The following is a 12,514-nucleotide window of genomic DNA, read 5'->3' as shown; positions in this document are numbered from 1 at the left end:
GATTAAGACAACCTTACAGTGTAGGATTCTAAAACTCCCTGAAGAGTTATGGTGTCTCTGACTGAACCTATTCTTTTAACTAATCACCATGATTTTTTTTAGGAATGTCTGAAACTCTAGTTTCTGACTGGAATGGAAACATATCTGATAAGGCCTGCGGTTTTGTGTTCTGTTCTCTGTCATTAGAGGTTTTTTAGTGGCAACAAGGGTGTGGAATGCCCTCTCTCAGGAGATAAACTATTAGTGCAGGTACTAGTAAATACAAGTGGGGGCCCCCAAGGATTTGTGAAGGCAGGGGATCTCATTTTCCCCTCCCTCTCTATGTCCTCTTTCTCTTCCCTGCCCCCCATAGACTCTCCCATGTTTCCTGCTTCTTTCCTTCCTACCTATTTTTGTCTACCCCCATCTTCACCTCTCCCTCTTAAGCCTCTCCCCTGTGGCCCAGTTGCATGGTGCCAGCTGAAGTGGACCCAGTTGCATGGTGGGGAACCTGCAGGGATTTACAAGGGGTGCTTCAATTTTCCCTGACTCCCCTTCCCCACTCTTTTTTAAATCTTTTGCTCCTCCTGGCAACCTCCATATGCTCACCTTTCCCTATGCCCATCTCTCCTTCAACCCCACTAAACATTTTACCTTTTATCTGCCCCCTGTCTTCATCTTAATTAACAGGGACCCTTGCCTCTATATTATCCTCACAGCAGCTCTGAGAGGTAGGTTAGGCTGAAAGTGTGTGACTGGATCCATGTCACCCAGTGAGCTTCCACAACAGAGTGATGTCTTGAGCCAACTGAAGAGATGTACGTATACTAATAATCAAGTCTTATGCCTTGCAAGCTCTGACATCTGTGGTACAGGTAGAAAATATGCCCCCCCCAACCAGATTATTTGGAGTATCAAAATAGCAACCTGGTATACTCTAGAAATCCAATATGATAGCTGGCATCTTTATGACCCCTCCAAAGCCAGAGTTCAGCTTTGCATTCCTGGAGCCTCCTACATACCAAGGGAAATAAAGACAGTAATCTTCTCCAGGCAAGTGTATATGCTCAGAATGGATTTTAGAATCAGCTCCCAATTTCACAATCCACTCTGGATTTTGATGTAAAGTAGAATGAAATCATTCTGCTCTCTGCCAAAACTTTTTGGAGCAGAACCATGTGATTCTGGCTACTTTTCATTTTTGATTATTTTCCCTTTGTAAATGGGAATGGGATTATATTTAAAATCTGTGTTGTGTTTGACAGCATCTGAATGTTTCTAAACCACTGGCCAATGGTTGTGAAGCTTTTAGACAAATAAAACCACCAATTGTGTAGAAACATTCGTCTGTGAAACCTGACTTCTGATGCAGTTTGCTTATCTCAGATTCCCTTCCAGTCTCATAAACATGTATCTTTTTTACACCCTTATGCCATTTTCAAATTTTGAATCTCCAATGAGACTGAAGTATATAAAGCTTCATTACTATTTAGAAAGCAACCAAATCACACTTGTACACTTGATGAATAGAGTCCTAAGTTCTGCTCAAATCATTATTACGAAATAGATCAGCTTTGTATCAGAGGCACTGAAGTTTTTATTGTATTTCCATTTCAAGTAATGGTTCTCTTGTCCCAAGAGCTTTGTAATTTGAACAGAGGGTGTCTTTTAACTGACAAAATGATTTATAAAACCTGCATCATGACCTGAGAATAGATTTGTAAATCAAGGATGTTTTCTTGAATTGCTGCTGCTGTTCTTTGATGAATGAGAGCTGCATGTTCTAAGGAGGAATCATTTAAATTCATAAGCCTTGCACATACATTCCTGGGAATAGCATTATATTAATGATAACTATTATCAACTCATAATCCTGCCTAATTAAATTTGAGCAATAGCTTTTCACATAAAAACATACGCAGTTTGCTTTCCTCCTTGACTCAGGGAAACTTTTCTCCTAGGCAAAATGAGAAACACACAATACTCAGCTGAATGAACTCAGCAAAGACATTATGCTTCTGTAACTTCTATGGGAAGGAATTGCTGGTCCACAGCCCCTTCATTCCAACTACTATTTGGGATTAACATTTAAGCAATATCTTGAAAACGTTGTTCTCAATTCCTGTTACTTGCAATACATCCTTATCAGTTATCACACCTAGCTATACCCAACTACTTAGTGTTTCAAACATTCACTGCTATCATTCACTCTTTCCAGACAGTTTAAAACAACTGGACTTTGTTCTTTGAACTTTACTTATCCAGCACCAATAGTACACGATTCCATTCCTAAGCAACGAATACATGAGGCTGCCTTGTATTGAATCAGCCCATTGGTCCACCAAAATGTATTGTCTACACAGCCTGGCAGCAGGTCTCCAGGGTCCCAGGCTGAGGTCTTTCACATAATCTACTATCTGATCTCTTTAACTGGAAACTAGCCAGCCCCTGTTACCTCGAAGCAAGAGGATATGGCGGGGGGGAACAGGGTGGGCCCCAATCTCTCGCACTCTGAAATCTCTTCAATAATGTCACTTCCATTGAAATAGGAGGTGACGGCGTCTCTTTGGGGCCAAATTGCTACCAAGCACAGCGTATTTGTTATGTTTATGGCAGATTTGGCCCCTAAGAGACGCTGTCCCTTCTGGTTTCAACTGGAAGCGACACCACTGTGTATGCCATTTCACTGTGAACTTCAGGGCTCCCAGCCTGCCTCCTCCCTCCACTCCCACAAGCCAGATGAGTGGGGCTGTGGGGGGCGAAAGGTGGGGGCAGGGGATTCCCCACCAGGTCACTGCCATCCTTACTGGAGACAGTGGGAATTGAACCTGGAACCTTCTGCATATCAGGCATCGGGGCTCTTTTTGTGACTGAACTCACAAGTACTGAGTACTGGCACTTTTGGGGGGGACTGAAAGGGGAATTGGTGAAAATAAGAACAACCTTATGAGTACTGGCACTTTTTTTAAAGACAAAAAGCATCGCCAAACATGCCAGTTTCCCAGAGATGGCAACCCTGTCAGTAATCATTCTCCTACTGTCTCATGCTGTTTCATCAAATTGTTTTTCAATTTTTTAATGTCTTGAGTCTCAGTGTAGAGAAACTGGTATCTTTGCCGCAAGATAAGGCAAAAGTATTTAGATGAATTATAGGTAAGCCCTGCCAGTGTGAGAATGACTCTGCAGTTTTCTAATATAGGCAGTGGTAATGAGAGAGAAGTCTCCAAGGCTAGGGGAAGGCAAAGCTGGGGCATCTGAGCTAATTAAGCTTATCTGTCAAGCTCTGGTTCACATGAGAAGAGGATATGTGCTTCTGGTGTTGTAGGTGATGCTGACAAAGCTGTAGAACATCAACATCATCACATGTCACTACTAAGCCTTTGGGCATAAAATGGAGTATAGAAGTTTGCTTTTGTTGTGCTTCATATTTGGCTTAGGCTTATAGTTGCCAACTCCAGTTTGAGAAATTCCTGGAGCTTTGGGGAAGGGAGAAGGCTTAGCAGAGTATAATGCCCCACAGTTCACCTTCCATAGGAGCCATTTTCTCCAGAGGAACTAAACTCTGTCATCTAGAGTTCAGTTGTAATTCCAGGCCCCATCTGGAGATTAGCAATACTATTTAGGCCTCCTGCTGTCAGTCTTCTGTTGCTCCTGACCTTTCTTTGGTTATACTTTCACACCCTAATATTACAACTTGATCTAATGCCTTTGACTTTGAATCTGAATACTTAGACTGGCAAAATCTCTTCCTGTAAGTATTGTGTAGGTTTTCGCTAACTGTATTGTTTTAGCTGTTCTTTTTACACACTTTCCAAATATAATCTTTTATGCACAACTTGAATCAAGCAATATATTATCCATAACTGTGTGGTGTTTATGGGGTTTCTGGCTTCAGTTTAACCCAATGTACAGACCGGGTTATGTTATCTTGTAACTTTTTTGTGGAGATTCAGCATAGTGTTCCGAATGACTCTGGTCAGGAGACTGATTTAGATATTGGTGTTGTCCAGCACTGCTGTCCTTCTGAACACCCTCAGCTCTGCAGTAGCAGGCACCATCCTCAGGCCCTACAGCACCACCTCTATCAGTACCTCAGCTGCAGGTGCCCAGGCCACCTTCACCATTATTTTCAGTGGGCAATCCTGTCATTCCTTTAAGTACATCCCTTACAAGGGTGCTGTTCTCTTCCTAGTCTTTCTCCTATCTCTCTGAATGCAAGGCAAGAGTATTGATTGCTGGTCTAGCACAGGGCCAAGTTGTGAAAACAGGAAATGAAGATGAGTCCTCTGCTTGTGATTTATATGTTTGCAATTTCCAGCATGACAGGGTCTACTGTGCTCTTTAAATATTATTTTTTCCTCCAACAGATAGCAGTAAATAATTTTCTGTCCTCAAGGTTAGTGTTTAAAGTTGGACACTCTGGTATTGGAGTATGCTTTACACACAGGGACAGGCTTGTGTAGTTTTCCCATTACTGGTGTGGCTGCTGATAAAGCACAACAATGGGATTTCCATGTGGCAGATTTCCCTCACCCAGTCCCCCAGCAGTAGCCAATACCCTCTACTGGGTTACCAGGGCTTTTCTTAAAAAATCAACACTAGAATATTGTTATATCAATATAACATTACACCAACCTGGTACTAGGTTTTCTGAATAACTAGCTTTCACTTTTTAAAAAATAAGTCTCTAGCCCCTTTGGTTGCAGAGGTGTGCCTTTCTCCTTGTATCTCTGCAAGGGGCTAAAGACTTTTTTAAAAAGAAAGCTTGGAATTCAGAGAACCTGGTACACATATTTGTATAACTTTGTATTGATATAACAATATTCTGTTGATGATTTTTAAAAAATATGCCCCAAAGATGGGGGGAGAACACTATAACTGTGGGGACAGGGTCAGGGGAAATGGTTGCCATGTGAGCAGGAGAATCCAAATTTTCTCACCCACACTGCAGCCTTCCAAGCTTTACCATTACCTTTGCCAAAGCTTTGGCACAAACCAGGTTTGAGAAAAATGATAGAAAAGCCTAGGGAAACCCTGGAGGTGAACAAATGCACCATGAAGCTGTCAGAAAGCAGGAAAAGACCCTCCTCTCAAAAGTATTGAATCTAGAGCAGATAACTCATATGGATATGGCCAAGGTTCTGCTACCTTGCTAAGACATTTGTAGGAAGTGGGGCAGTACAAAGAAAAGTATCTTCTGATACAACGCATGCTCCAATCTTCTTCATTTGGGTTAATCTACTGTCAGGTATGGAACTGAAAAGAGGTAGCAAAATAGCACCTCTTGGAAAATATGTGGCAATCCATTTTCTGTCACAAACATAGGAATTCTAAGGGCTCAGCTATCCTCTGGAACTCTCAGTTATTCCTTTGCTTGAAAAAGTCAGACTCTGGAGGGAGGCTCACTTAGGATCGGGGCCCTGGTGGAGGGGACCCTATTAAAGCTCTCTACCATGCTGTTTTCTAGACCTGAAATGGCCTCAGGTGCTGTTATTTAATGCTATTGAATAAATATATATCTCCCAACATGCCAAATAGCAGGTGCCCTAGGCCAATTTTATGTCAGAAAAATGACAAAAGCAAAAGGTTTAACCCCCCCCCCCGCCTCCGCACTGTGCCACTGTTGTGAATTGGTCCTCTATACACCTGATTTTTCAAGAAAATTCTTGGAACTCCGTTCAAAGAACCCACAGTGTCTCACGGAATCGAACCTTTTCTTGTTATTCTAGCCAAATCCCAGCAAATCCTAATTAAATTCATCAGAATGGCACTGAATGTACTCCCATTCTTGCTTCAAACTGTATTGTTTTGAATGTACAGTACGCTGCTGCTATGAAACTTGCTATTTTTACATTGAAAGGAGTACCAGGTCAGGGCTGGATGAAACAATCCAGGTACATAATAGGAATGAGAAATTGATTGCAGCTTTTAAAGCACTTCTGCAGATTTCCAACATAAAGGACATCCTATAAGTGAAACTCCTTTGTCACCAACCTTGAATATCGATGCTGCATATCAACACAGTTTGAATTTTTTGTTATTCTAGGGTCACATAGAAAGGGAATTAAAACGTCACATTCAAGGATGTTGTATAAAAATATATATTGTTAGCCATTATCATAACATGGGACTCAAATACAATCTATATATAAGATGTAATTGGTATTTTAAATTTCCTTTTTCTTTCTTTTTTTCTTTTTTCTTCTTCACTGGATTTCTGTGTGCTTTGACTAGATATGGAATGAATATAAATTCAGCAGGAAACTAAATGGTTGGACCTTTGAGCTGATGCAAGAAGATGGATGGGCTACCTGTTGACATGTTTTTCTTGCCCAGTTATTGCTTCCCCCTCCTTCCATTCATACAGAGTTAATATCCTTTGGTGTCAGCAGTCATCTGCCATGGGCAGTAGGACAGGTTCACAGCATGAATATTTTAAGCAGCCTCCGGGGGTGCTGTAATTTGATTATGATGGCATGGGAAAAGGTGATTGGCATGTCTTGCTGCTCCTTGCCCTGCTTCTACCTAGTTCCAAGGCAAGCTCCAGCAGCACTTCCTCTCGAGTTCTGCTGGCAGCAATGGGACAGGTGTACCTTGTCTGTTACCTCTCTGCCCAACCCATGCCACCTGTGACCTGCTTGGGACAACAAAATACCTTGAATCAGCCCTCAGATACAGGTTTTATAAGAAAGACCACTACCTGCTCAGTATGCTCCAATGGTGTCTCATGCCTACAAAGGTGTTATTTCATCTTCCTGAACAACAAACAGTATTTGCTCCTGTTTGCAGTCTCCTAGGTAGAGGAGAGCCAGCAGGGATTATCACAGTTTGCCTGTGGTCAAAAGCTCAGGAGTAGAGATGGGCACAAACTGGGAAAATTCTAAACCATGTGGTTCATCGTGTTTCACGAACCATGAACTTTCATGAACTTGCCCTGATTCGTGAACTGTCAGTTCTAGGGATGGCAGTCCATGACAGATAGATCCCCAAACCCCTCACAGCAAGTACTCTAGGGTCTTGGTTGAAAAGGTTTTATTATAGAGATCCATTAAGTTCACAGGTACCTCCAAAGATGAATAGGACTGGCATGAATGAGAATACAAGCATATGCATTTTGATATAAGGAGCAGGATTCCCCTTCCCCTGGGGCAGTTAGCAATAAGGCACGAAAGTCCCAGTTCTCATGAGAAACACAATAGCTTTGTCTGGCCAGAGAAAGCCAGAAGATTACAAGGAATTCAACTCCCTCTGTCTCTTGCGAAGAGTTACAGTTCAGTACAAGGTCAGCAAGCAGGCTTCATAGATAACAGTCTCAACATTAGTACTTTTGTTTTTAGGCAAGCTCGAGATGGCATGAATATAATGGTTACAGTACATGAGCATATAGTTACACAGTATGATCAAATCAATACGGAACAGAGAACATATGAATGGCATGGATGAATGGTATGCAGACATGACATTTGGTTCGTGAAAACATCACTTCCAGGTCAGCGGAAGGTCTGCAGAGAACCCATACCCCTCTATTGTCTAGGAAACCGATTTATCGGTGTCAGGCTGTCTGCAGTGATGAACCAAAGTATGAACCAAATGAACCTGGCTAAAATTCATCACGGTTCGTGAGAAATGAGCTTCCACGAACCGCTGGTTCACAAACCATGAACCAGCCCAGTTCATTATGAACTTCGGCTTGTATTTTAGTTCGGGCCCACCTCTACTCAGGAGAGATCTTTAACCATCTGACACCAAATCATGGAGTTAGAGGTGAAAGCCTATTCCAGTTGAAATGGAGGTTGCAATGGTATGGTTAAAACCACGTATGAAGGGAGCCATGATCAACATAAAACACTGTCCACACAACTCTGTTTTTTGTAGTTACTATATCATTACGAAAACATGATTATTTGTAGAAGGCATCTAAAGAACAGTCTTTATATTCCAAATTGAACACTATCATTTTAATTTACAAAGGAAACATCAAGCTTGAGTTAGTAATAGTGTCAAATGAAGTTTCAGACACTGCTGTATCTGTCACATCAGTTACTTTTCAAACATCAAAACATCAGTCAATGTTTGTCAGCAATATCTTGTTTATTCAAAGTCCACAACAGTAACTGCCTTCCTATTCACTTGCTGTGGCATCACTACATGTTAGTTTATTAATCACTTCTTTCTTAAGGCACTTGACTCTGTTATCCTTTCTGTGTAGCTGGATGTGTTGTTTTTGAAATCTATCTTTTTTTATCTCAGTGCCAAGCAATAGATCTGTCAAAATGTTTTATCTTCAGCATTTTTATTGAAAAGACTGTGGTAGATGTCTATGTAAGTGTTTCGTTGGAATGGGTCAATAATGAAGTTTGTTCAACACCAATTTTGTGACTGAGTCTGGGTTTCTGGATAGATACAATTCATGAGGAATGGTCTTTGAACAAAATACATGGAGCGTCAAAGTCTTTTCATGTGTGTATTTGTGGCAGTCATTCCAAGAACCCTCCTACTGATTCCCATATAATAAAATTGGCACATAGAAGCAACTGAGATCCAGTTTGGTGTAGTGGTCAAGAGCGCGGGACTCTAATCTGGAGAGCGGGGTTTGATTCCCCACTCCTCCACTTGAAGCCAGCTGGGTGAACTTGGGCTAGTCACAGTTCTCTGAAACTCTCTCAGCCCCACCCACCTCACAGGGTGTTTTGTTGTGGGGATAATAATGGCATACTTTGTAAACCACTCTGAGTGGGCATTAAATTGTCCTGAAGGATGGTATATAAACTGAATGTTGTTGTTGTTGTTGTTAAATACCTTGGAATTTACTACATGTTGTTAACTACTTCTGAAGAAGACTGATTTAGACTTGACATATTTGGCACTCAAAGAGGACATGTGAGAAGGGCACATTCATGCATTATAAATCCATGACTTTTTAAAATACTTAAGTACTTGTACTGAAATAAGTACAAAACATTTGAAGCAACCCTGAAACTCAAGAAGACAACTTGCACTGTGACAATTATTTAGATTGCAAGATTGCAAACAATTTTTTTTCTTAATTTATTATACAGCCTAGTATATAATAATAAATAATCTTACTGAAAAATGAGCATTTGAAAGCCAGTGCTATTGAATATGAATGTTAATGCTCTATCAAGCAGAATGTTCTGGATGGCTATTTACTAGTCCAGCTGAAGAATTTTCTGGGGGAAGAGCTGGCAACATCATTTAACCATAGAGTTTTGGGCAAATGCTAGCGTGTTACCCAATGTAATGACCTTGTGTGTCCCAGAGGTGTCATGGTGTATGTGTGGTGCCTGTTGCTCCTCATTTACCCCAGCATTTTTCCCATGCCACTTTGCAGATGGCAGAAGACAGGGCTGATGGGAGAGGGTCAGAAGATCTCCTGCCAAGGTTAGAAGACCTGGCTTCTCTCGTCTGGTGTGGAGTATGGTAGGGCGGTAAAAGCCAGTATTGTAGTTGTATGAGTGTTGAACTAGGACCTGGGAGATTCAGGTTGAAATCCCCAGACTGTCATGAAGCTCACTGGGTTTACCATTCTTTCTCTCAGCCTGACCTATCTTGCAGGGTTGTTGTGAAGATGAACTAGATGAAAGGAGTACCATGTATGCTGCTCTGAGCTCCTTAAAATTATTTGGATGGGGATTAAAAATATGATAGAAAGGTGCTACTGTCAGTATAGTGCTACTGTCACTGCTGATCATTTAAGCCAGTTTGGAATCAGCATGGTTCTTCTATGGACTGCAGTTACTGACTTCAACATGTTTGACACAACATAGTCTCAAAGATGTCACAACAGACTAAAGGCAGCTGGTCTGGAATGTTTTCTAATGTGATATAGTAACCCCCTTAGCATTTTACAATTCACATTAATTTTACGGAGAATTTTTTATTAATTATATTTGAATAATTTGCTCTTCCAGCTTCAGTACTCTATTTCTTTTGGCCTCAGGACTAATTCACATGATATGTTGTGATAGCTGCTGCAGGGATTTTGAATCACTTGTATACTGGGAGTTCCATGATTCCCAGGCATGTAGAGAGCTGGATTTGATTAGGGGGCTGACTTCCTGGGGCCATTTCAAGTTGGGAAAATGGTACAAGAAGGGAGGAAGGTGTAAAGCCCTTTCCCTACATGTGCCACAGTCCTGATCCAAATTTGTGTGTTCTTTATTTTATCTATTTATTATATTTAATGTATAGTCTGCTCTCCCTGCAAGCAGGCTCAGAACAGATTCACAACATATAAATACATATAATAAAAACATATAATAAAACATTGGTAGCAATCATATAATACTGTATTAAAATACTGTAGTAAAAGCGTCCTGGGCAGCTTGGAAAATACAGAGCTCTCTGTGCATGATATAAAGTCCTTATAGCAGCAAAGAGGATTTTCTGTTCTGTGAAATGGCTCTTGGTGTCCCTACCAGCTCTTCCTCTCTATAAGGATCAGTTTTTCCATCAACTCTCCCTTCTCACACCAGTATATGAGTTCTCTGCCAGTGTCATTTCCCCATTGTTTCAGAGGGCTTTCTTTCTTAGCCTCAGTTGTCTAAACTACCTTTCTTCTATCATCTTTATCATTTCCCTATGAACTGCACTCACAACAGGAACCTCAGGGTTTTTTTTTCTGCTGGCATACACCGGAATGGTGATCCAGCAGTTCTCAAAACTGCTCCCCCCCCCCGCTCCTGGCCGTTTTGGGCTTGAAACAGCAAGGATCGGGCCCGAATCAGCCTGGAACAGGCCGCTGCCAGGAGGCAGAACACTCCCCAACCTAGCAGTGGCCCAATCCTGGCTGTTTAGGGCCTGAATTGGACCGAAATGGGCCCGAAATGGCCAAAATGGGCCTGAAATGGCCAGGATTGGGCCCACCTGGCAGAAGTCCAATCCTGGCCATTTCGGGCCTGATTTTGGCCGTTTTGGGCCCAAATGGCTGAAATGGTCCCGAAACAGCCAGCATCAGGCCCAAAATGGCCTGGGGTGGAGAGGCAAGTGGACTCGAATCACGGGAGCGCTCCCAGGGGTGACCACGCCCTGCGCGATAATGTCACTTCCTGTAAGTGACTTCATCGTGCGGTCCCGGGAGCACACGTGTGTTTCGCACTCACACATATGGTACCACTGAGTTCTATCACTGAGTTCTCAGAAAAAAAGGACTCCTGGCTGGGTTCATCAAAAGCAAGGCTACAACTTTCTTCCTTTGAAGATTTTAGCAGCATTTTGGGGTGTAACTGATGCAGAAACTGAAGGTGACTTGAACCCAATCTTGTCTCATGGGCCCCCTGCTGAGGATTCTGGAGAGGAAGGATGCTGTGTGTACATCTTCTCCCTGCCACCACCCACAACCTGGGGATGTGGCTAGTGCATCCTTTACAAGCTAGCAAGACTAATAGCCCTTGCCACTGGGAACTATATAGATCCCCCTTCACGGGGCCGCTGAATCACCTGTTGTGGTTCCTGCCTGAATCCAAGTACTAATCCCAATGCTACAAGATTAACATGCACACTACAAAGAATGTGGTATACTTCCAAACCTAGACTGGCATCCCCTATTCCAGTTGTCTACAGTCTTTGCTATGAGGATAGTAAAAACCTTTCCCCAGTCTCAGATCCAATTTTTTAGCCGGTTAACGCCCTCAACCAGCTACCACATGGTGGTCCATAGCAAGGTGATAATGTAGAATCCATGGCAAGGCCCTATTTAAGGGTGAGAGGGCAGGCCTGGCTGAAAGCCCTAAAGAGGCTGGGGCTGGGGATCAAGCTCCATATATCTGGCCTAGCAGTCTTTCCCCATAGTGGCTAACCACCTTGAAAGCCTACAAGCAGGACATATGGTAGCCAGTATAATGTAGCGATTAGAGTGCTGGACTAGAATGGAGACCCAGGTTTGAATCTTCACTCCGCTATGGAAAGTTGCTGGGTGACCTTGGACCAGCCACATACTCTCAGCCTAACCTACCACACAGGGTTGTTGTGAAGATAAAAGAAAATGGGAGAATCTTGTAAGCCACTTTGAGTCATCATTAGAGAGAAAAGTGGGGTAAAAATTAAATTAAATTAAATTAAATTCAAAGGATTCTTTGGACCTATCTTGAGGTCCAGCAGAGCCAGCCTCCCCATTTCCCCCCAACACACAGGTGGAAAAGTGAGTGTGTTGGGTGGGTAAAGGTCTTAGGCCTATAACCATACACACTCCTGTTCAACTCTTCCCTGTTATGCTGTGTGGAGCTCAACCTTTCTTTATACTCCTCCTGATTTCTAAATTCTCTTACCATCTTTGTCTCTGTGAAGTAGTCCTGTTATCACCATTTTTAGATAACAGTATGAGCACTGTTTCCGTATGGAAAATGGCTGTGTGGGCGGGCGGGGGAGAAGCAGGGGCTCTGCTTCCCCCATGGGAGTGTTCTGAGCCTGTTCAAGCTCTCTTTTATTTTTCAAAAGCCATTCCCTGCAGCTGGTGTTTGGCTGAGGGGCACCCAAGTGCCTCTCAGGTTTAGCAGACATGGAGTTGTTTGCAGAT

The sequence above is a fragment of the Eublepharis macularius genome, chromosome 3 (genome assembly GCF_028583425.1).
Source record: "Eublepharis macularius isolate TG4126 chromosome 3, MPM_Emac_v1.0, whole genome shotgun sequence".
NCBI classification, from domain to species: Eukaryota; Metazoa; Chordata; class Lepidosauria; order Squamata; family Eublepharidae; genus Eublepharis; species Eublepharis macularius.
The sequence above is the reverse complement of the archived record's forward strand: the minus strand, read 5'-3'. Positions refer to the sequence as shown.